This window comes from Anabrus simplex, chromosome 1, assembly GCF_040414725.1.
Source record: "Anabrus simplex isolate iqAnaSimp1 chromosome 1, ASM4041472v1, whole genome shotgun sequence".
NCBI lineage: Eukaryota > Metazoa > Arthropoda > Insecta > Orthoptera > Tettigoniidae > Anabrus > Anabrus simplex.
Window position 1 is genome coordinate 1,224,123,449 of NC_090265.1, and position 26,586 is coordinate 1,224,150,034.

Sequence of the window (26,586 nt, forward strand, 5' to 3'; positions counted from 1 at the left end):
TCGGATAGGACAGATGAAAGTGAGGAGCCTGGCACAAGTAAGTGGAAGCAATGCCAGGACTCAGCTGTGGGCCCCGTGGTTGCCAACCCACGCTCCAATGTTCAGAGCCCCTGGGGCCCCTTTTAGTCGCCTCTTACGACAGGCAGGGGATACCGTGGGTGTTATTCTACCGCCCCCACCCACAGGGGGATGTATTGCAAGGGGAAAAGCACTTCATGTGTGAATAGTAACACTTTTGTCCACCATTTATTAACCATTTTCCAGAGAACCGGGACTATTAAGATCTCCAAATGTTGATTTAATGTAGGCCTACTATTTTTTTCTATATTTCGTTTCGACGTAGAGCACGTCTCTAGTTTTGGGAACCGTAGTTGGGTTGGTGAACGTTGCAAAAGCGTGAAAGTGTTAAAACAGAATAATTTCTAGACAACAATGGCGATGACAGTGTTCAATACTTCAATGCAAAGAGGAAGGAGCAGTGTTCCTCTCAGCAATAGTCTGACGTCGGTATGACGTCATCGGGGTGATTCAATAGCGCCACCAAATTGAAGGTTCAAAATTCACCACCCCACGCAGCTAACAAGTTTATCCCACAGGAGTTCTCTGACGTGAGGGCAAATCTATTTGTGCATATTCACACGCTATCGTATGAGCCGGAATTGAATCCGCCAATTTGCTCTCAGAAAGCATTGAGCTACTCAGCTCGGCGAAATCAATCACAGGGAACGAGCACTGGTGGACTCCGACTGTCTGGCTGGCCAATCTATGAATTGCAAAACATTCAAGCAACGAATTCTCCTTCCTCTTTATCAGTTTATCCTCTAGGGTCGGTTTTTCTCTAGGACTCAGCGAGGAAACCCACCTCTACCGCCTCAAGGGCAGTGTCCTGGAGCTTCAGACTCTGGGTCGGGGAATACAACTGGGGAGGATAACCAGTACCTCACCTGCTATGCTGAACAGGGGCCTTGGTGGGGATGGGAAGATTGGAAGGGATAGACAAGGAAGAGGGAAGGAAGTGGCCGTGGCCTTAAGTCAGGTACCATCCCGGCAATTGCTTGGAAGAGAAGTGGAAAACCACGGAAAACCACTTCCAGGATGGCTAAGGTGGGAATCGAACCCACCTATACTCACTTGACCTCCCGAGGATGAGTGGATCCCGTTCCAGCCCTCTTACCACTTTACAAATTTCGTGGCAGAACCGGGAATCGAACCCGAGCCTCTGGGGGTGCTAGGTAATCACAGTAACCACTACACCACAGAGGCGGACGCAACGAATTCTTACACGGGTTAAGAAAGAAATCTGTCATCTTTGACAGAAATAAAACCGTTGGTATTAATCAAGGAGAGGAACTGTGACATAATACTCATTACCTAATTCTGGATTGAAACAATTTATCAATGGAAATGTTCGATACATGTTCAAGTTCCTTGAAATAATATAAGAAATAATTAAGTAAACAATTGATAGGGAACCTGCCTCTTGGACGACAGCCCTGAATGCAGATCAATAACGATTGATTGATTGATTGATTGATTGATTGATTGATTGATTGATTGATTGATTGATTGATTGATTGATTGATTGATTGATTGATTGATTGATTGATTGATTGATTGATTGATTGATCACAGGTAGAAACACCGGTGTATTGTTTCGAGCTTAAAAACATTGCGAAATACGGGATAATTGCCGTCCTGCATAGGACAACATTCCTGTGAAATGAGTATGAATATTGAATATGAGTTACTGCCATTCTTCTTCTTTATCTGTTTACCCTCCAGGGTTGGTTTTTCCCTCGGACTCGGCGAGAGATCCCACCTCTACCGCCTCAAGGGCAGTGTCCTGGAGCTTCAGACCCTGCGTCGGGGTATAGAACTGGGGAGGATGACCAGTACCTCCCCCAGGCGGCCTCACCTGCTATGCTGAACAGGGGCCTTGCGGGGGGATGGGAAGATTGGAAGGGATAGACAAAGAAGAATGAAGGAAGCGGCCGTGGCCTTAAGTTAGGTACCATCCCGGCATTTTCCTGGAGGAGAAGTGGGAAACCACGGAAAACCACTCCCAGGATGGCTGAGGTGGGAATCGAACCCACGTCTACTCAGTTGACCTTCCGAGGCTGAGTGGACCCAGTTCCAGCCCTCGTACCACTTTTCAAATTTCGTGGCAGAGCCGGGAATCAAACCCGAGACTCTAGGGTTGGCAGCTAATCACAGTAACCACTACAGCACAGAGGCGGACGCAACGAATTTTTACACGGGTTAAGAAAGAAATCTGTCATCCTTGATAGAAATAAAACCGTTGTTATTCATCAAGGAGAGGAATTGTGACAAACATTAATTACCTAATTCTGGATTGAAACAATTTATCAATGGAAATGTTCGACACATTTTCAATTTCCTTGAAATAATTCAAGAAATGATTAAGTAAACAATTGATAGGGAACCTGCCTCTTGGACGACAGCCCTGAGTGCAAATCACCGAGCTCGATAGCTGCAGTCGCTTAAGTGCGGCCAGTATCCAGTAATCGAGAGATAGTGGGTTCGAGCCCCACTGTCGGCAGCCCTGAATATGGTTTTCCATGGTTTCCCATTTTCACACCAGGCAAATGCCGGGACTGTACCATAATTAAGGCCACGGCCGCTTCCTTCCAATTCCTAGGCCTTTCCTATCCCATCGTCGCCGTAAAACATATCTGTGTCGGTGCGACGTAAAGCAAATAGCAAAAAACAATGCAGATCAAAAACGATGGATGGACGGACGGACGGACGGACGGACGGACGGACGGATGGATGGATCGATCGATCACAGGTAGAAACACCGGTGTATTGTTTCGAGCTTAAAAATATGGCAAAATACGGGATAATTGCCGTCCTAGGTAGGACAACATTCCTGTGAAATGAGTATGAATATTGAATATGAGTTACTGCTATTAATAAATAAATAAATAAATAAAAAATTAAATAAATAAATTTTCCGTCCTCCAATGACGGTGACCAATGACCATGTAGATCCAGAACACAATTAGAGATAAGTTACGTGTGAATAACGTAAAAGACTTTTTTTTTTTTTTTTTCATCTGTCGTGAATCTGAAAGCTACTTCGAAATTTTTCATCTTAAGATCACAAAAGGTGGTCTTCACCAACATCTTGGGGCTGAACCATTCGCAGTTAATGTTCAGTCATTTGTAACTTCACGTCAGTGCGTGCTTTAAGGCGACAAACTTCATGTCGCTCATTAACGTAACAGAGGAAGACTGATGAAGTAAATAGCCGAATGTATGAAGTTGGTTAACTTTCGAGTAGGATGAAAAGCTCTTTCTTAACATTCCATTGAGGTAAATCTCTGTATTTATGATCACCACCTGTTACTCCAATACGTTATATGTCCACCAATAACATCTCATTTATCATTCATTGTGAAAGTTACATGCTGTACCAGGAAAGCATAAGGACATATTCAAACAATGGCAAGTTATTCAATCGAACAAAACATTATGCAAGTCGGCACTGTATTAGTTAAACCGCCAAAAAATAAACGAAAGGAACAGCATTGTGTAGAACGTATGAACCGGCTGCGATAGTGGGGTCATGTCAGACAGGTGGAGAAGGGAGATTACCTCAGCGATTGCCTGTCAGTCTAGCTCACATGCTATGACGCTCGCATTGTAAACTGAACTTATGCCCGGAGGCTGGTTCGAGTCCGTGGTGGGGAGCGTTTATGTGAGTTGTCAAAAGTTTCATTTTAGTATGTTACTAGCATTTGCCCGCGGCTTTGCCCGTGTTTACTAATCCAACCATTAGATATTTCTAAACTATTTATTTAAAAGCAAATTAAAACATTATATTTATTAACTCACGTGGTTTTGACGTAAATTGCATGAAATACATTATTTTTCTTCTTCTTCTATCTTAATCTGTTTACCCTCCAGGGTTGGCTTTTCCCTGGGACTCAGCGAGGGATCCCACCTCTACCGCCTCAAGGGCAGTGTCCTGGAGCTTCAGACTTTGGGTCGGAGGATACAAATGGGGAGAATGACCAGTACCTCGCCCAGGCGGCCTCACCTGCTATGCTGAACAGGGGGGACCTTGTGGAGGGATGGGAAGATTGGATGGGACAGGTGAGGAAGAGGGAAGGAAGCGGCCGTGGCCTTAAGTTAGGTACCATCCCGGCATTTGCCTGGAGAAGAAGTGGGAAACCACGGAAAACCACTTCGAGGATGGCTGAGGTGGGAATCGAACCCACCTCTACTCAGTTGACCTCCCGAGGCTGAGTGGACCCCGTTCCAGCCCTCGTACCATTTTTAAATTTCGTGGCAGAGCCGGGAATCGAACCCGGAACTCCGAGGTTGGCAGCTAATCACTGTAACCACTACACCACAGAGGCGGACCATTATTTTATTTTAATTATATTGTTAATTTCAATGCTTAAGATACCGGGTTGATGGATGGTACAAATAATATTAAAACCATGTAAAAGACCATGTTATATAATACAAAATAAATTATAAACTATATTAATGTCCTTCCATTTGGAGGTAAGATGTATACTCTATTGTGTTTGCCCTTCGAACTCTTAAACAATCCACGTACAGTTGACAATGCAAAAGCACCGTTTTCGAAGATGGAGTCCTACAACTTTAAGCGATTGTCCTATGTCAAAATTTCAGGTCTCTGTGTGACGTAGTTTTGACTGGGCTTCGCACGCATACACACAAACACTTCTGAATATTACGGGCTGAAGGCTACTCGTGTCACGGACCGAAAATGGCTTCCTATTCAATGGACTTACAATCCGAGGAATACTACTTCGCCCGCAGCATGCTCAGTAATGATGGTGGCTTCAATAATATTCGTCATCAGTTTCAGAGCCGTGTTCGTTGCAGAGCATCAACAGCGTCGTATGCTCTCAAACGGTTTCCTACGCCCTGGACGTAAAATGGCTCCTTGAATATTGTGTTCTCTACCTAGCTTATGTACGTTGCCTAGCGACTCTATGCATTTAATCTTATTGACAGCACGTTGGATTGTCATATCCCAATGCACGTTTCCCGATGGTGTTTCGTTCATAACTCATCAACGAAAGCAAAAATGAAAATTCCGGCTTCGAGGTGCATTCGGACCCCTTTCCATCTACCTAAGTTCAAAATTTCAGATCTCTGCGTGCTGTAGATTTTTCTGGGCATCGCGCACAGACAGACACACAGACAGACAAACACTTCCTTTTATATTATAGACTTTCCAATGGCGTTATTCCCTTCAGGTTGAACGGTTCGTCTTTCTACATCTTGCCCTTCACTTCATCCGGTCTGCAGCATCTTATATACTCTCTCAGACAATCCATGTACCTTTCTCGGTCGTCCGTGGGGTCCCCGTCCCTCAGGACTAAGTTCAAGTAGCCGTTTTGCTATTAATTGTCCATCAGCTTTTGCTACCTGTCCATACCAGCGTCGTCTTGCCTCTCTCATCCAAGCAGTACCGGAGTGATCTTGAGGGTGTTCCTTACAGCTTCAATTCTTTAGGTGGTCCAGAGGTGTAACACGCAGCGACATTTGAATCCTTATCTCCATCACGTGGAAGATTCGCTCATGCCTCTTCGCCTTATAAAGTGCTACTAGTTGAATGACCGTGCAACACGCCTTAGTTTTCAGGTAGCCTGGCTGAGTGGCCCAGATGGTTGAGGTGCTGACCTTCTGACCCCAGCTTGGCAGGTTCGATCCTGCCTCAGCCCGGTGGTATTTGAAGGTGCTCGAATACGTCAGACTCGTGTCGGTAGATTTACTGGCACGTAAAAAAACTCCTTGAGACAAAATTCCGGCACCTCGGCGTCTCCGAAAACCGTAAGAGTAGTTAGTGGGACATAAAGCAATTATTATTATTATTATTATTATTATTATTATTATTATTAATATTATTGTTACCGTGATTTGGTGGATCAGCAGAGGTGAAAGAAGGAGCCGGAATGAATGGGTCTAACTACAGAGTCAAAGTTAATTTAAAATTTTAACAAAGGTTATATTTTTCTTGTAAAAATTTCAACAAGTAACAAAATCACAGGTACTAGTAGCAAAAGTCAAATCTAGTTAAGACATGATAGTTGGTATAAACAGAACTTGTGCTTTAAGTCCTCACTTAACAATTCCTGAGCTTCAACCTTATTTCTACAAAGATCACCATATTATGCAAGGGCAGAAAATCCCTCAATACATGAAGCACTAGCTTCGTGAATTACAAAGTTAAGCCTTCTAGAGGCACTTTTACAATACTAGAAAAGAGCAGACCCGCTCTCAGTTTTCCAAGCCTAGTCAAGGCAACATCAAAACTGTCTTACACTTTCTGGCCTTCCATGGCCCAGCTTACAAATTGAAACAGGAGTATCTCGTACCCAACCTATAGGGCCTTCGAGTAAAAGAAATAACTGTTAAATAAATGGCCCAAACAAAAGAAAGGAGGCGGATACTTGCACTCCTCTATGTAGCTTCTTAAAACCTAACAAGCACCAGGCCGATGAAACAGGGGCTAATCCCAACCTATGGAGGTGACTCGTACAAGAATAATTTAAGACATAATGGAAAGGAAGAAAATCAGTTATCAAAACGTCGTCACATCAAACCAATATGAAGGGGAACTCGAGAGGGTAAATCACTCTCTATCCCCGAATTACAGTTACAGATTTTATGAAGTTTTACATCAAACGGCAGAAAATTACATGTTGGAGAGATAGGTTACATTGTAAAGGATTAGGACCTTTCCCGCGGGTTAAACTGCTGAGTAGTCTATACATATGTAAATTTAAAATGTTATAATATTCATGTGTATCTTCAAATGCATACCCGCTTGAGGTCGTAGTTAATTCACACCACTATTACTTTAATTGAATAAGACCCAGCAAAATAACCAGGCCACCTTGTAGAATACGAAGGTGGTTTGAAAAGTCCGTGCAAAGTCCGAGAGATGGCAGCATCGGCGCGTATCGAGGTCATGTTTAGTTAGTAGCATCTCTTGAATGAATGCACACGAAGTTTCAGCCATATTGGTCTATTTCTTTGTGTTTGGCATTCGTGTGAATCAAGGAAGTTGGGTGATTTTCAAGAAATGGACGAAAAAGAATTTCGTGTGGTGATTAAACATTATTTTATGAAAGGCAAAACGCCTCAGGAGACTAAAGAGAAGCTTGATAACATTATGGTGATTCTGCACCTTCGATTAGAACAGTTCATAAGTGGTTTCAAAATTTTCGGACTGGCCATATGGGCACAAGTGAAGCTGAATGTTCTGGACGGCCTGTGGAGGTTACGAATCCAGAAATATTTGATCAAATCCATGATATGGTGATGGATGACAGAAGAGTTAGGTGTGTGAGATTGCTAGTGCTGTGGGCATCTCGACTGAATGGGTACATAATATTTTGGATAAACATTTGGACATGAGAAAGCTATCTGCAGAATGGGTGCCGCGATTGCTCACGCTTGACCAAAATCGGAGTGGTGTGAAGTGTTGCAAGGATGGTTTGCAGCTGTTCCAGAAGAATCCGGAGGACTTTAAGCGTCGTTTCGTCACTGTGGATGAAACATGGATACATTACTATACTCCTGAGACCAAATAACAATCTAAACAATGGGTTACCAAGGGGAAATCTGCACCAAACAAGGCGAAGACCGTTCCTTCGGCCGGAAAGGTTATGGCGACTGTCTTTTGGGACTCGCAAGGGATAATCCTCATCGACTATCTGGAAAAGGGTAAAACTATTACAGGTGCATATTATTCATCTTTATTGGACCATTTGAAAACCGAGCTGCAAGAAAAACGCCCGCGATTGGCCCACAAGAAAGTCCTTTTCCATCAGGACAACGCACCAGCACACACCTCAACAGTTGTGGTCGCAAAATTAATGGAAATAGGATTCCAACTCGTTTCAACACCCCCCTATTCTCCAGACTTGGCTCCCTTGGACTACTATTTGTTCCCCAATTTGAACAAATGGCTGGCGGGACAAAGATTTTATTCAAACAAGGAGGTGTTTGCAAACACTAATGGCTATTTTGCAGACTTGGAGAAGTAGCCGTTCGACAAAGTGTATAAGCCTAAAAGGAGACTATGTCGAAAAATAAAAAAAGTTTACCTCAAACACGCAAGTAGTTTTCATTTTTGCACGGATTTTTCAAACGCCCCTCGTATTTTGTATTCAGTTAATACAATGCGAGGCCTACTTAGACAATGAAAGCTGGCAATCATCTAATTAAAGTACGTAATTTTCATTTGTAGGTACCAGTATCGGCATATTATTTACACAATGATTTATTGATGTCCGCCTCTGAGGTGTAGTGGTTAGTGTGATTAGCTGCCACCCCCGGAGGCCCAGGTTCGATTCCCGGCTCTGCGATATATTTTTAAAAAAGTGGTACGAGGGCTGGAACTGGGTTCACTCAGCCTCGGGAGGTCAAATGAGTAGAGGTGGGTTCGATTCCCACCTCAGCCATCCTGGAAGTGGTTTTCCGCGGTTTCTCACTTCTCCTCCAGGCAAATGCCGGGATGGTACCTAACCTAAGGCCACGGCCGCTTCCTTCCCTCTTCCTTGTCTATCCCTTCCAACTTTCCCATCCCCCGCCAAGGCCCCTGTTCAGCATAGCAGGTGAGGCCACCTGGGCGAGGCACAGGTCATCCTCCCCAGTTGTATCCCCCGATCCAGAGCCTGAAGCTCCAGGACACTGCCCTTGATGCGGTAGAGGTGGGATCCCTCGCTGAGTCCGAGGGAAAAACCAACCCTCGAGGGTAAGCAGATTAAGAAAGAAGAAAGAAAGAAAGAAAAGAAAGAAAGAAAGAAAGAAAGAAAGAAAGAAAGAAAGAAAGAAAGAAAGATTTATTGATGTGTCCCGTATTGCAAAAGCCAAAGCGGGAAAAGTAAAGGCATTTCGTTTCAAGAATTTCCGTGTGATGCAGACCCAGGACAGAACTGGGTGAAAACCCTGTCACGGGACAATTTTGCTCCAAGTTTTGAATCCAGAACATCCCTCGTGTGTAGTCTGTATTTTGCTGAAGTAGATTACCGTCCTGGACTAAACAAAAGGAAATTGAAAGATTGTTGTTCCTTCCGTTTTTAAAGATTATCCCGAGCATAAGATGCCAAAATCAAAATCAACACTAGAAAATCAACACTGATAAAGAAATATGAACTAAGGCAAAATATTGGATAGAAGAGGAAAAGAGACGAGAATGCCGATGATGAATAATCTGTTTACAATAACAATGCTTATGCCGGTCAGCTGGCAGATAGTGCCAGTAAGTCTATTGGAGTACAGACACACAATACGTGTTTTGAAGCCGACAACGAAGGAAACCGTTTGAGACACAAAATAAAGAAGCTGGAACCTGATTTGGAAATAGAGAAAGCCAAGATGGACGAGTTCAGCAATCAGTATCATACTAATCTAAAAGCAATAATGGACACCAATGAGCGCAATCCTGAAGACTCGAAGACCTCATTCATACTGGACCAAATTTTGAATTACAACAAGCTGTCACCGCTTTGGTCAGAAAACTGCACAAAACACTGCGTTGTCTGGCAATTTATTTCTCCGAAGGGTTATGCTTACGCACGAAGTCTGTTATAAAAATTGCCTTATAGGAGCACATTGAGACGTTACATAGGAGACACGTCGTGCCAACAGGAGTCACAGATCTCGTCAAAGAAAGACTTCTAGTAGAAATTGAAAGAATCAATGAGGCCGAAAAAGTGTGCTCCCTGATTATTGATGAAATGGCAATAAAGCAGCAATTGTTATATGACAAGAAGTTAGACACATTTTTTAGTCGAAGCTAGTCGAAATGTAGAGAGTTCTGGCAGTATATCTATTTCAATAGAGATCAGTGGAAACGAGTATAAAGTATATACAGTGTATATATATATATGCCAGTATCGGCATATTATTTACACAATATTTATTATGCTTTCTTATATGTGGTATATCAATCTCTTATAAACTTCCCGTTACCTATTTCTTTTCAAATAGGCTGTCTGGCGATGAACTGCACAATCTCACACTGTCATTCATCAAACAGGTTGAAACTATTGTTTTGTAATTTTAAGAATGATTACAGATAATCACAAGACAAATGCTAATATGATGAGACGACTATCAAATGGAAAAGTATTGAAGTCTCAGATTCCTCACCCTACCAATCAAGACTGACCTGTATTCCTAGCCTTTGACCAGTGTGACGTTCTTAAAAACGTCAGGTCATCACTTTTAGACCATGCACGATGGGGAAGAAAAAAATTAGTGGCAGCCATATCAGAAATTATTGCCACATGCAGTCCAAAGAAGTAATTAAACAGTTCATTTCTTATCTAGAAACCACGTGGCACCAACGAATTTCAAAAAAAAAGAATGTAAAACGGGCCAAGGATATATTTTCATCGGAGATCATTACTGGTCTTCAATATCTGAAAGACAACAGTATCCACTTTCAAAGATGGGCTTTCCAAAGCAGTGGTGCTACCAATGCATTCCTAAAAATGGTTAAGAAATGATTTGAAATCCAGGATGTAAGTAGCACTAAAGTAAAAGTAAACTCGTGTCTTCGTCCTGAGGTGTTGCAGCTCTTTTCAGCTGTATGTACAATTTTAACCACAGACCATCCCTCCGCCCACTCTTAAATTTCTGGCAGTACCGGGAATCGAACCCAGGCCCCCCGAGGACGGCAGCCTATAACACTAACCGTTACGCTACGGAAGCCGACTAAGTACCTCCAATTTACAGCACTTAAGGCCTGAGAAGATGCATTTTTTCAATATAAGTGACCAGAGAATGGAATAGTTAGAGAAGGATTTCCTGGCGTACCTTGAAAGGGTAAGGTAAGGTAAGGTTTATTCTGCCCGAAGGCAGGTCCGAACCTCCGCAGAGGTATTCATGAGCCGGAGTTTACGTGCGGTAGGGTGGCCAGTTCCTTTCCGCTCCTCCATTACCTTACCTCCCCATCAACAGCGCGTGGCAACCCATCCATCTCCTGACCACGCTCAATGTTGCTTAACTTCGGAGATCTCACGGGATCCGGTGTTTCAACACGGCTACGACCGTTGGTTGAAGGGGTAAGAGAGTCCAATAATGTGCACGGAATGACATTCTTAAGTAAAGAAACATTCGAACCTATTCTTCTGACATATTCTTCCACTGTCGTGTGCATAAAGTATCTTCTCTCATCAGGATTCCATTTCGTCCTGGGGCCGATGACCTTAAATGTTAGGCCCCTTTAAACAACAAGCATTATCATCAGCATTTAAGGTCATTTAATAGTGACCCAGTAGAGCATTTCCTCAGCAAGCTGAGAAGCATATCTGGAAGCAATGGCACGTTGGATTGCAGAGCAGTGATATTCAGTATGCATACGATTTTGAAAACCGGGTTATTTTCAAGTGCATTCAAGAAAACACCGATCGTGAATCACTCCCTACGAGAAGGCGTAGGGGCTCAGGAAGTCGAATCATTTCTAGATAACATCAGGTGTATACTAAACAAGCTCCATCAGTCTCCCGGTAAGTAGAGTAATTGCATTTTCTCACAAAATTGTATTTCATTTTAATAATTGAGGGTAACCATTTGTTAATGTTTCTGGTCGTGTATTTTCAAGTCATGGATATGTAACAATGGAACTGCTAACATTAACCTATATCGGAGGTTTTATTGTGCTGCAGGTACAGACGGAAATCGACTGCAATTTCTGCTGTCAGTTGATCGGAAAACAAAAATGTACCTCCCCTTTGATACACTTAACTTACAAGAGGAATATTTATGATAAGCTGCATTATCTAGCTGAACTAATAATGTGGATACTGAACATACTTTTAAAGTTTGTTGTTGAAGCTACGAAGTTCAACTTTGTTAGGACATGTGAAACTGAAACACAATGCATTCTTCCTGAACTTGAATTATGTCCTGTCCTTAATTGCCTCACCTCTTCGGACAACAGCCATGCGAAAGGTTGAACTTACTCGTTTGTAAATATGCTATACCCATCTTTATAGAAAACATTGCTTCACAAGTAACTGAACGGTTTGAGCGTGTTAAAGTTCTCAACGCGAAGCCTGCGAGTAGGAAAATTCTGAATGTGTAAACTGCCTGCCAGCGCGTCGACATCCTAGTAGCGCTAGTGCGTGTAGTGCATGTGACCGCCAGTAGGCAAGGAGGCCTGCTAATATAATCAAAATTCCTCAACCCGGACTTCACGTAAGGAACGGCGTATGACGACCTCCGCATGGTGTTCCTCGGGTAAGGCAAAGAGCTATGCAGTTTGATTACATTTTACAACGTGTAGAATACTTCATGTACAATTCTGTACACAATGTAGAATTTGGTAGCGAAGCATGGGCACGTCAGCTAGTGTAGTGCCTTAGCTGCTGATAACATCAAAATATGTAAATCGTTACATAAAAAACCTCCGAAGTGATAAATATATGTAACATGGGGGATTTCCGACAAAAGAGTAGCGTTACAAAAATCTTGCAAAGTGTGGGCTGGGAATACCTGGGAAAAAGGAGACGAGCTGCTCGACTAAGCGGCATGTTCCAAGCTGTCATTGGAGAGATGACGTGGAATGACATTAGTAGGGGAATAAGTTTGAGAGGTGTCTTTAAAAGTAGGAAAGATCATAATATGAAGATAAAGTGGGAATTTAAAATGACAAATTGCGGTAAGTATTCGTTTATAGAAAGGGGAGTTAGCGATTGGAATAACTTACCTAGAGAAATGTTCAATAAATTTCAAACTTCTTTGAAATCATTTAAGAAAAGGGTAGGAAAACAACAGATAGGGAATCTGCCACCTGGGCGATTATCCTAAATGCAGATCAGTAGTGATTGATTGATTGATTGATTGATTGATTGATTGATTGATTGATTGATTGATTGATTGATTGATTGATTGATTGATTGATTGATTGATTGATTGATTGATTGATTGATTGATTGATTGATTGATTGATTGATTGATTGATTGATTGATTGATTGATTGATTGATTGATTGATTTATACATATAAGTCGGCCTCTTTCTTACATATTTTAAGTACTTTACAAAGACTGGGATTGAGCTCGGAGGAAAACCAAGATAAATTTAGAGTTACGCCTAATATCTTGTCTTTGTTGCTATCAATTTAACGTCCCACTAACATACGCAAGATTTTGGCGACAGTGGGATGAAGAAGGCTTGCGACTAGAGGGATTTGAATTGAGAGAATTGAGACCGCCTTCATGAGAAGACAGTTGACTATGCCTCTCGGCTATCGAGCTTACAACTTCGTGTTGTTCACTTCCGGCATCTTAAACCAGTGAGTGACACGTGCCCTAATCTGTGGTAGTATAATTTGTGTACTATAATTACTATAATTTGTATACTATTTAATCAGCTTGTCATTTATATTGAATGGGCTTTCCTTTTTTTGCTATTTGCTTTGCGTCGCACCGACACAGTTAGGTCTTATGGCAACGAAGGGATAGGAAAGGCTTGAGAATGGGAGGGAAGTGGCCGTGGCTTTAATTAAAGTACAGCCTGGTGTGAAATTGGGAAACCACGGAAAACCACCTTCAGGGCTGCCGACAGTGGGGTTCGATCCCACTATCTCCCGGATGCAAGCTCACAGCTGCGCGCTCCTAACCGCACGGCCAACTCGCCTGGTGAATGGGCCTATTGTCCAGCTCCATGGCTAAATGGTTAGCGTGCTGGTCTTTGGTCACAGGGGTCCCGTGTTCGATTCCCGGCAGGGTCGGCAATTTTACCCATCATTGGTTAATTTCGCTGGCACGGGGGCTGGGTGTATGTGACCTCTTCGTCACCATTTCATCCTCATCATGACCCGCAGGTCTCCTATGGGAGTCAAATTAAAAGACCTGCACCGGGCGAGCCGAACTTGTCCTCGGACAGTCCCGGCACTAAGAGCCATACGCCATTTCATTTCAATGGGCCTATTATTTTTAATGCGGTGGTTTAAAGATTAATTTCTGCACTTTTCTGATACAAATTAATGCTGTTGAGTGAAAACGTTTCTGAATTTTATGTAACTAAACAAAGAAGTTGAAACCTTGTTGAAGAAAAAGTTGTTGAATAAATGGTTCATTTTACCTTATTGAATTTCTTTCATAAGTAACGCCCATACTTCGATAGTGATCTATGTTGTGAAAATCATCCATCTCCAAGACGAACAACACATACTGCATTTGAGCACCAAGGTATGAGAAAACGCGAATTCAGTGGAGCTAGGAAGAAAAACAATACAGAATAAGAATATAGGTTAGTAAGTTTCCAACTTCTTTGAAATTATTTAAAAAAGAAAAATAGGTGTCCGCCTCTGTGGCGTAGTGGTTAGTGTGATTAGCTGCCACCTCCGGAGGCCCGGCTCTGCCACGAAATTTGAAAAATGGTACGAAGGCTGGAATGGGGTTAACTCAGCCTCGAGAGGTCAACTGAGTAGAGGAGGGTTCGATTCCCACCTCAGCCATCCTGGAAGAGGTTTTCCGCGGTTTCCCACTTCTCCTCCAGGTAAATGCCGGGATGGTACCTAACTTCAGGCCACGGCCGCTTTCTTCCCTCTTCCTTGTATATCCCTTCCAATCTTCCCATCCCCTACAAGGCCCTTGTTCAGCATAGCAGGTGATACTGCCTGGGAGAGGTACTGGTTATCCTCGCCAGTTGTATCCCTAACCCAGAGTCTGAAGCTCCAGGACTCTGCCCTTGAGGCGGTAGAGGTGGGATCCCTCGCTGAGTCCGAGGGAAAAGCCGACCCTGGAGGGTAAACGGATTAAGAAGAAGAAGAAAAATAGGTAAACATCCGATGGGGAAGCTACCTCCTGAGTGACTGCCCTGAATGCAGATCGGTGGTGATTGATTGATTGATTGATTGATTGATTGATTGATTGATTGATTGATTGATTGATTGATTGATTGATTGATTGATTGATTGATTGATTGATTGATTGATTGATTGATTGATTGATTGATTGTAAGAGACTACTACATGTCACTGTTAATTATGAGTTCTATCCTGTGCAAAAAAATGGATGTGTTCTTAACTAGACGTCACATTTTCGATACTGGCACTTCAAAGCAGCTAGGACTGTCAAAAGTATCGTTGCTATCTGCTTTACGTCGCACCGACACAGATAGGTCTTATGGCGACGATGGGAAAGGAAGGGACTAGGAGTTGGGAGGAAGTGGCCGTGGCCTTAAATAAGGTACAGCCCCAGCATTTGCCTGTTGTGAAAATGGGAAACCACGGAAAACCATTTACAGGGCTGCCGACAGTGGGGTTCGAACCCACTTTCTCCCTAATATTGGATACTGGCCGCACCTAAGCGACTGCAGCTATCGAGCTCGGTCAAACCTTTGGCACTTGTTGGTTCAAACGTCTGTCGGAAAGGATTCTGATGTCTCATGAAGTGTAGAGCAATTGAAGGGACATTAAACAAGTAACCATTATTTCTTTTTCCCCTGCTTTTCCCACACCCTCATGAGGTTAGGAATTGTATCGCACATGTGGGCTTGGCCTTGTTTTAGATCCGACTGCCCTACTTGATTTCAACAGCATGTGAAGGTTTGTTTTCACTACTGCATGCTTATGTGGTAGTTGGTAGTATGGTGCCTTATGTGTATATGAAGAGATGAGTACTGAAACAAACTCAATGATCCAGTCCGCGAGCAGGAGGAAATAACCTTACACGGCTAAAATTGACCCTAGGACCCTCTAAGCCGAAGACTAAGACACAAACCAAGAAATTAGTAACGTCATTAACAAACTAAATAATGATTTAGCTTCCTAACTCAGCCTGGAAATGCAACAGCATCATCACTGATATTGCAAGACTTGCCATACCCTGAATACCATTACCGAGCTTCACCCAACCTGCTAAAAAGATAAAACAGAACGAAAGAACACATTTTACTTTAATCTCCGTTAGGAGACAGATTCTTATTAATTTATAGTATGGCTTTTAGTGCCTGGAATGTTCGAGGACTTGTTGTCCAACTCATTGGCTGAATGGTCAGCGTTGAGGCCTTCGGTTCAGAGGGTCCCGGGTTCGATTCCCGGACGGGTCGGGGTTTTAATCATGTTTGATTAATTCTTCTGGCTCGGGGACTGGGTGTTTGTGTTTGTTTCAACACTTTCCTCTTCATATTCAGACAACACACTGCACTACCAACCACCACAGAAACGCGCAATAGTGATTACATCATTCCATATGAGGTTGGAGTCAGGAAGGGCATCCGGTGGTAAAACAAGGCCAAATGCACATGTGCGAAACAAAGTGTCCGAGGACATGTTCGGCTTACTTGGTGCAGATCTTTATATTGACACCAATGGGCGACCTGCGCGTTCCATAGGAACACTGTGGAAAGGTCTAGAATTGAATCCAGGTTTTTAGCACACAATCTTAAAAACTGTATTCTACGACCTCCTCTACCTTGACGGCCAACATTCCCATGGTAATTTTTACCACGAAAGGAACTCGAACCGGATAACCACGGTCTCAGATCATGGACTTGACACCTTAACGATCATAACCACCAGACAGATAGGTAAGGTAAGGGTGTACAGTATTCTGCCCGAAGGCAGGTCCAAACCTCCGCAGAGTTGTGCCTGAGTCAGAGTTTATGTACGGTAGGGTGGCCAGTTCCTTTCCGCTCCTCCATTCCCTTACCCCCACCAACAATGCAACAGTGCGTAGCCACCCATCCAAATCTTGACCACGCCCAGTGTTGCTTAACTTCGGAGATCTCACTGGATCCATTGTTTCAACACGCTACGACCGTTGGCAGGCAGATAGGAGACAGGTGTAAAAATACCGTAACATCAGGAGATAGCACTTGGCAAAACGTGGTATGTACATGTATTTAAGCAAATGAAAGCTTGTAGTTTTCCGTGACTTTACATATCCTAAACATACCCAGTTTTACGTGGAAACCTATCACAGACACTACGTGTACATCCTATACACACATTGGCCGTAATTCGAACTGCGGCCGGGATGGTGAGACGCCAATGAGTATGTCTCCTGGGTCTCTCCTCAGCAAAACTCTCCATTTACGGTACCCTAGTAAAAATAATAATGTTATTTGATTTACGTCCCACTAACCCTGTGCGTTTCTGGTTTATGAAGACGCCGAAGTGCCTGGAATTTTGTCCTAAAGGAGATTTTTTTTACGTGCCGGTCAATCTATCCAAGCGAGGCTGGTGTATCCGAGTACCTTCGAATTCGACGAGACTGTCAGTGTCGAACCGACGGCCTTAGCTTAATAAAAGTAGGTAATGAAGATGTTACTATGAAACTCTCATCACAAACATGTATACAGTTACTAACCGTGCAGTTTCTAAAAGACACATCAGCGGAATCACTGACCCAGTTCTTAGAAGTGAATGAACAAGCTTCAAGTCCTCTCATTACTGACGCGGCAGATTTAATAACCTCGTTCAATGTCCACTGCTTTACATACGGAGTGTTAGTAGAACTCTAGTTTCATCTGTATGTTTACGAAACGTGGGAACATAAACCTGAGATCGGGAGTTATAGCACTTTTCTAAACCAAACGAATAATGTTCTTTGATGTTAACCCTTTACAGACATAAACAACCCAGTAAAGCCCGAATTCATTTTACTATAGACCTATATTAATTTCTTAAGAAACATATCTTCATGGTTAAGAATTCGAAATATTTCATAATTTTAAAATTATAAACGCAGTTCGGACAATATCAGATATATCAATTTATGTTAGCTGGGCTCAGTGACTAAGACGGAACACCCCCGGTCTTCGGAACCCAAATTGGGGGACGGGGTTCGATCCCGACTCAGGCTTTTGCAGTTATTTTGCAGGTGCTCACATTTGCCAGTTTTATGTTTGTTGATTTACTGGAACGCCAAAGAACTTAAGTGGGACAAAATTCTGGCAGCTTGGTGTGTCTGTAAACAGTAAAATTAGTGGTACAAACACCCGAAACATGATTATTATTATTATTATTTAATAGTACCATTGTTCACGAAATTATTTATATGATAATTTAAAAGGAAAAATTCAAGTATACCTGAATCTTTGCTGTTAGAAGTATGAAAGTTGTAGTAAAATATTATAATAGAGTCCGTGCTAAATGGTCAGCATCAAGGCCCTCGTTTCAAAAGTCCTGTGTTCAATTCCCGGCTGGGCGGGGATTTTAGCCACGTGTGGGTAATTCCTCTGGCTCGAGACTGAATTTTCGTGTATATCTCAACACACAACACATCAGACCTCCAACCACAACAGAAACTCACAGTAGTGACTACATTCCTCTACTATAGTGTTTACGTCGGGAAGGCCATACAGCCAAGCTGAGTGAGACCCACATGTGTAACGCACCCGCAACCGCAATTGGATGTGGGATAGGCAGCAGAAAAAGAACAAAATAATAATATTATTGGCTTTACGTCCAATTAACCAGTTGTACGATTTTCGGAGATATCAACGTACCAGAATTTTGTGCCACAGTAGTTTTTTTTTTTTTTTTTTTTTTTTTTTTTTTTTTTTTTTTTTTTTACATACCGTTAAATCTACCAACACAAGACTTACGTACCTGAGCACCTTCAAATACTACCAAAATTTGTGGGAACCGAACTAAAAGGTCGGAACGAGGAAGGCAGCAACCTCTTGAGGAGTTTATGGTGAATAAATTCTGAATACCGAAGTTATTACTGATAAAGAAAGACACATTTCTGGACGAAAGTCACACAGAGACATTTCATTATTCTATATACAATTACTAATTTATGTCTTCTTCTTCTTCTCAGTAGTCAATTTACCCGATTTATTGGGAGTACTTGATGAGAATTTGGACAGTTTTACGGCCGGTAGCTCTTTCTGATAGCAGGATGCATTTACTATTACGTATTTCTGTGATGGATAATAGTGTAGTGAGTTATGTGTATACGAAGAGGAGCATATTAAAATGAACACAAACGCCGTCATCTAACCATATGCAGTTAAAATCACCAGCCCGGTCGGGAACAGAAACCCGGGACCTCTGAACAGAAGGAAAATATGCTAACCATTCAGACAATGAATCGGACGATAATTTATTTACTGAGACTTTAAAGAAAAACAAAGAAAACATAATTACACCTCTGTCCTCAATGTATGGAAGTATGGCTTGCAGGATCGTTTGGGACCCTTGGTAGGCTGATGCAATACCACCTTCTAGCTCGGTGGGAAAGCAACACCCATCATCTACCTACCAGGTGATGGTTGAACTGCTGGGAATCGAAACAGTATTGGGGAGGAAGTTACATGGTATAAAGCCTAATTTGTTCAGCAGGGATCTAACAAACAGACACAATGACATAGTAAGCTGTGATTTTTTTTTCTATCTTTCAAAATACACTGACCTAAGTAGGAACTGAATCCACTACCATTAGCCATAACCTGACTAGGACTTGAAACAATCCACATTACACTGTCCGCTAGAAGCACTCGCGGACCTGAAAGTGATATTAAGACAAACGTACTTTTAAATGTTTGGTAAAGTAGAGGGTTAATGTTAGCTTGATGCTTTCATTTGATACCTATGAAGACCTTTACAGATTGATGGGTACGTTCGAATGTTGTATTGACACAATTTTAGGGCCTACGTCGTTCTCCTAAAGCTACTATGCGTTTAATTTCATTTGATTCTTTAAATGCATTGCGTTTATTATTTCAACTTTTCGAGCCCGCCTAGTGGCCACGGTAGTTAATTCGTCAAGTCTGTATGACCTGATGCTGTGGTCATCTGGTTTGAGTCCCGCTGATCGAAAATAATGTCGTCATCGGAATGTTAGTCGGCAGGGTGGAGAAGTGATAGTATACACTTTCTAATCACTACATTGGGTGACAAAATCCTGGATTCTCCAAAGTGTTCATTTGGAGTCAGGCATATGACGCTGTTAGTGGCGATTCGTCTTGAACAGACCTCATGGTGCTATTTGACAGGTGTAGGCTATGTGTCGGCACCGGGTTTCAGCCTCTCACTTCCTACTATCATATACCATGTCATTCATTTCATCTGATAATGTTGACGTCAGGAAGGGCATCCGGTCGTAAAAACTCGCTACGAAGATACATCTCACTTTACTCCCGACCCCGTACAGAAATGAGATAATGGTAGGACATACGCGCAATCTTTCAACTTTTCTGTTCTCTTTATCAACAGGTACTATATCCTCACCCCCAATGGTGAATCAATGAAAGTGTGTTGGTTTTCGGGATCTCATAATCGTTGGTTCCCCAAAAAGCATAGTCGGATTTCTGCAGGACAGAATAAAGTACTTTCGGTATTCTAAGTCGACATGTACAAGTTTGGTGATCATTTCGTTGTTTACCTTATAAAATTAAATTAAACTCAGCGAAAATTCGCTCAGTTCACATTTCACCACCATCTGATTAAATAAAATGTAATGTGGAAATTTAAATATGTGGCTTGAAAGAAACATTCCTTGATGCCTATGGAATCGAACAGTGCAGATGAAGTGAATTGAGTGCGTTACATGCTAGCGGAAATGTTGTGAGATAAGATGAATCTATGAGTTAGGCGATTAGCTTACCTGTTAAGCTGCGTAGCAGGAAGTGCGGAATGTCGAAATTACTGTCTGGAGAAAAACATATGAGAATCTCTCAAAGTAAAATGGGTAGGTATAGTTCTGTAACAACTTCAGGTAACTGTTATAGTTGTGATCATAATTCCGACGAACCTCATATCAAGTTACCCTGAGGATTCTAGACCTACACTTCAAACCGATACATTGATTTTCTTTTATTCTCTCTTCACCAACCGGCTGCGTAGCGTAATTTGATGTGATATTCGCCTCTTACGCTCACTTATAGATTTACTGACTCTTCAGGTAGGCTAGCTAAGGTATAGTTGAACAATCGCCTAGAAAAGCCATTATTCTCAACCACAGCCCATCAGTCACGTACAGTAAAAGGAAGACCGTAGAAAAACAAATTGTGGCAAATATTCGTTTGGAAACAGGAGCTAATAATTTCAATGCATTCCCCGTAATACCCTGTGAGACTTTTAACAGAAATGTGGAGTGATTCACATTTCATTGTGTTTGAAACACCGCCATATATAAATGTATGCAACGTTTATAAGATTTTGTAGTCTTGTAGTAAATCACTATGTCGCTTAATTCACTACAAATTGTCGTGTTAAGTTATTGAATATTGGACTTCGTATGCGATTGCGTTGTAATTACTCAGTTACGCTATTTGTAAAATTAGTGATTCAATATTTAAAATTATGTTATGTTATTATATTGCTGTGTGAATTCGTGGGGGATTGCGTTGTAATATTATGTGACATTGTTTTCAGTAAATTTCTTTTAAATTCCTAATAGTAATTGTAATTATTATGCCACATTTAGTTTCAAATGCACATTTTGTATTGGCTGAGTCAGCAAAGAGGATGCGTATGGATGTGTTAGGATTTAATGATATTTGGGTTAGGGAAATTTGTTGCATTACGTACAACAACCGGAGCTAAGTTATGTGGCGATTTCAGAATGATAAGCCTTATGAGCCATCTGTTGAAACTTTTCTGAAGGTCATTCACAGACGAATATACAAACTCTGCGAAGATCAAATTTAACCTACACAGTTTGGTTTCTGAAATGCAGTTGCCACACGGGAAGCTCTATTTAGCATTCAGGTACTATTTCAGCGATGTACAGACATAAATTGTGATATATATGCCTGTTTTATTAACTATCAAAAGGCTTTTGATAGAGTGCAACATCACAGGATGTTTTTTATTTCGTGTCAGAGTGTTGAAAAACTTGAAATATAAATAAAGTATTATATACAAACAAAACAAAGTACATCTTATGTCACAAACATGTTGCAAGCAAAGTCTGTCCACAAATGGGCAACAGCAGTTCCCTCTTCAGTGGCTTGTATCAAGTCTTGAAGTGTACAACGAACAGGGCAGGACTGACAGTCATAAAGGTGTTGGGTAGTTTGTTGCTCCCCACAATCGCAGAAATCTGACTGATCTTTCAAATGACCTCACTTTTAGGTTATCCTTGGATTTACCAACTCCACTCCTCAAACGGTTCAGTGCCTTCCATGTTGTCCATTCCAAATGATGAACAGGGGGTGGAGATTCAGAAGGCACCATCCAGTCAAAAGGATGCTCCATTTTTGCTCGCCACATATCACAACGTGCTGTTCTTCTTGGTTTTTCCATAGCCTTGGAGACATTGAGGAAAATTTTCCTGGACTTGAGTATTTTTGGTGGAGGTCGATGTCCAAATAACGGGTGGGTGTTTATGAGATGCACCTTCGACCTCTCTTGACTTGCAAACATTTCTCGCCGAATGTCTGAAAGAGCAATACCAGCCAAGCAGTAGAGTTTGTCAGTGGGAGTAGGTTTCAGACACCCACTAACTATTATGCATGTTTCATTAAGGGCTGTATCCACCCGCTTCGTATGGGCTGAGCTGATCCAGACAGGACATGCATACTCAGCCGCAGAGAAACTCAGAGCAAGAGCTAAGGTTCTTAACACAGTTGGATGGGCTTCCCATTTGCTTGAGCCAAGTTTACAGAGGATTTTATTTCGGGCTGAGACTTTCTGTCCACAGTTAACACAGTGTTCATTTTTGTATGTTAAGGTCCGATCTGAGGTGACACCCAGGTACCTTGGTGTAAAAGAACGCTCCAGTTGCTCGCCCTCCCATATCACGCACTGCTCCCTAGTAGCTTCCCGATTTCGAAGATGAAATGCACACACCTGGGTCTTTAGCCGGGTTTTGCAGTAGCCGGTTCTTCTGATAGTACACTGAAAGTTCCTTAGGTGCATTTGAGAGCTGCACTTCAGTGGTCTGAAAGTCGCCGCACTGGACCGCTAAAGCCAGGTCATCGGCATAAATGAAGCTTCTTGTGTAGGAAGGCCTTGGCTGGTCATTCGTGTAGATGTTAAAGAGGATTGGCGAAAGGACACTGCCCTGGGGAAGTCCATTCCGTTGTTCCCTCCACCTACTGTACTTTCCTTGAAACTCAACAAAGAACCGGCGGTTCTGCAGAAGAGTTTCAACAATCTTCGTGAAACCATAATCTCTGGTGAAATTATAAAGCTTGGTGAACAAAGTTCTATGATGCATTGTGTCGTACGCTGTTGTAAGGTCCACGAATACCAATCCTGTGATTTTAATCTCTTTCAAATCCATCCTCTATGTGCTGAGTTAAATTGAGCACCTGCGATGTGCATTTCTTTCCGGATCTAAAGCCCGCCTGTTCTGGAATAAGATGTTGATCTACTTTAGATGTGAGGTGCTGAAGTAGGATCCTCTCAAATATCTTATATAGGTGACAAAGTAATGATATTTGCCTGTAGCTCTTAGGATCTAATTGATCCTTACCTGGTTTCAAAAGAGCTATCACTCGAGACTTCATCCACACCTCAGGTAACTGTTTACTCTGCAGGCAATTGTTTAGGAAATAAACAACTCACTCCCTTTCTCTGGAACCAAAATGTTTTATTTGTTCCACTCTCATATCATCCAGACCTGTAGCCTTGCCATTTTTTGGATTTCTTTATGGCTTTCTCTAGTTCCTCTAGGGTAATATTATTAGTGAGGTCGCTAGACTCCTTGTCTATCTGGCGTTCTATTTTAACTCTGATTTTTCCATTGAGTAAACGTTGATGAGCAATGGCATCTGGGGACAAATTTACGTGTACAGGGGCTTTTGTGAAGTCATTATTAAGCCTATTTAAGGATCGCTAGGCTTTCTGACTACTTTTGGACATGTCCAGCTCTTCAAGGGTAGATATCCAACAATTTCGGTTGTTGTTTTTCGATAGCACTGTTGTCATCTCGAGACCTTTCTGCACAGCCTGTTCGCTAAAGGCACTCATCTCGAATAGATTTATGTATTCAGCCAGCAGAACTGAGGAATGTTGATTGAGACCAGGAACATAATTCATTCGACAACCTCTAGGAATTGACTGTCTGGAGCTCTTGTTCACCGCATCTACAAACAGGTCGTAGTCAGTCATAGAAATACCAATATCAGATACAGCATCTTACAGATATGCAGTGAACTTGTTCCAGTCTGCTTTCTTAAAATTATATCGCCTGCGGAAAGGTACGCTCATGGGACGTACCTCAGCAAATATCTGACACATGATGGGTTTGTGCTGTGTGTGTGGTATAGGGATGCCGATGTTCTTTATGGACTGCTGAGCAATTCCTTCGCTAACAAAGGGTTATAACCTTGTTGCCAACGTCCGCTGTTAAAAGAAGAAGGTAGTTTAGCATCGTGTAGCAGTAGCATCTGGTGGGTCTCAGTCCATTCCAGCACAGCCTATCCATCTTCGTTCTCATGTTCATATCCCCAGACGTTGCTTTGGCTGTTAAAATCACCAATTACAATGTGGAATGCTTGATTGTCGAAATACCTTGGTTTATGGAAATGGAATGCAGAATTTGGTGGTTTATACATAGAAGAAAGCGTGCAATGATTTAAGTCAACTGTAAGAAGTGCTAGACGGTCAGATATATCAGTGGATAGGACCGCTATACCAGGTTTGACAAATATTACACTTCCATGTTGATGACTTGGACTCTCTACCACTAAGCGCATGCCAGAAAATCTTGGCCTGCTCTGATTATTGTCTCGATGGGTTTCTTGTACACAAAGGACATCACAGCCATGTTTCTTACATAAATTCTGCAACAGTTCTTCTTTTACAAGGAACATTCCTTCGATGTTGATGATTGAAATATTAAGAAATATTGGTCTAGATGGCGTGGATCTAAGAATCATTGTCAACTTATACTGGAATCAGACTGCTTCTGTTTGACTGTGAGAGGAAAATACGGAAGACGTACATATCCAACGGGGTGTACGACAGGGTTGTATAATGTCTCCATTGCTATTTAACGATCAGAAGCTCTCCTAAAGGTTTGGAGGAACATTCAGCAGAACCCCCAACTACCCATCCATCAAGATATTACACACACTGAACATCAACGACTGAAATCAAGAAAACCACCCTGGCGTATAGCAATGGATCTTGAACGAAGCTCTTTTCATGTTAACAGTTCATGGAAAGCCCAGTGGGATCAGTCTTCAGTAGTGAACAAACATCTAGTTGAGAATCCTTCCAAACGAGTACAAGGATTTGATCTTCCAAAACGACAGTGGAGAATCATCAATCGAATAAGAACTGGACAAGGCAGATGTGGTTATCTGTTGTGCAAATGGCGTTGGACTAACTCTGCAGATTGTGATTGTGGTGTCCCTTCTCAGTCAATCCACCACATTGTTGCTGACTGCCCAATTCGAGCTTTCAAAGGAACGCTAATGGACATTCACCGCACATCGGATGAAGCAGTTGATTGGGTCAAAATGCTAGACCTAGAGTTATAGTATTGTACGGACTTGTGACTACGCACATTTATCCTGAATTATTTGCATGTGTGTACATAGATTCATCATAAGATAAATAATAATAATAATAATAATAATAATAATAATAACTATTCAGAATATATTTTCAGGGAAGCACTGGATGATATACAATGGGAGTACGTTTAAATGGACAATGGATAAATAACATTCGATATGCGGATGGCACTGTAATTTTTGCAGATAATTTAGAAAGTTTACAAAATCTCATTGAAAGGGTAGCATTCACTAGCCATGAATACGGTCTTAACATTAATATAAGAAAAACCAAAGTTAAGGTTGTAAGTAAAACTTTATCCCTGCATGTCTTCCAGTAATTGACCATAAACTTGTTGAACGAGTCCAGAAATACACTTAGCTCGGCACCATCGTTAATGATCAGTGGGATAATTCGGTTGAAGTGAAGTCCCGTATTGGGAAAGCTAGGACTGTGTTCAACAAAATGGGAAAACCGTTCAAAAGTCGTGACTTAACACTATTTACAAAAATGAGACTCCTTCACGGCTATGTATTTTCTGTTCTCTATTACGGTGTTGAAACATGGACTTTAACGAAGTCGCTCAGTAAAATATTAGAGGCCTTCGATATTGGCTATACCGAAGGATGCTAAGAGTGTCTTCGACAGATCATGTCACAAATGAAGATATCCTTCCAAGAGTGATAAATGATAAGGAAGTACTGACCACTGTAAAAGCGAGAAAGCTACAATACCTAGGTCACATCATGAGAAACAGAAGCAGGTATCACCTACTGCAAGAAATCTTGCAAGTAAAGATATCCGGAAAGAGAGTTGTTGGCAGGAGACGAATCTCCTGGCTAAAAACCTTAGAGCCTGGACTTTCAAGACATTGGCAGAGTTACTCCAAGCAGCTCACAACAGAGGAGAGACAGCCAAGATGGTTGCCGACATCCGGAACGAAGAGGGACAAGAAGAAGAACAACAACAACAAGAACAAGAAGGCTAAGAGGAGATAGCGAAGAAGAGATAGGAGATTATAAAGTATTCTTAACAGATGACAAAAGGAGAAGGGCAGAGTGTGGAGTAGGATTGGTCATCAGGAATAATATTTCACGCAACATAGTTTCTGTCAGGCACGCAAATCAGCGAATGATGTGGGTTAGATCC

At 42.0% G+C, this 26,586-nt stretch overlaps 1 protein-coding gene across 1 annotated transcript in view; it reads left to right on the plus strand.

The window, feature by feature from the left end:
• Positions 1–12,230: 12,230 nt before the first annotated feature.
• sit (stuck in traffic) overlaps positions 12,231–26,586 on the plus strand; it is a 408,441-nt gene continuing 394,085 nt past the window's right edge. The window contains exon 1 of the mRNA XM_068228767.1: positions 12,231–12,264. The gene's annotated coding sequence lies outside the window, so the exon portion shown is untranslated. The remainder of the gene's footprint in view (positions 12,265–26,586) is intronic.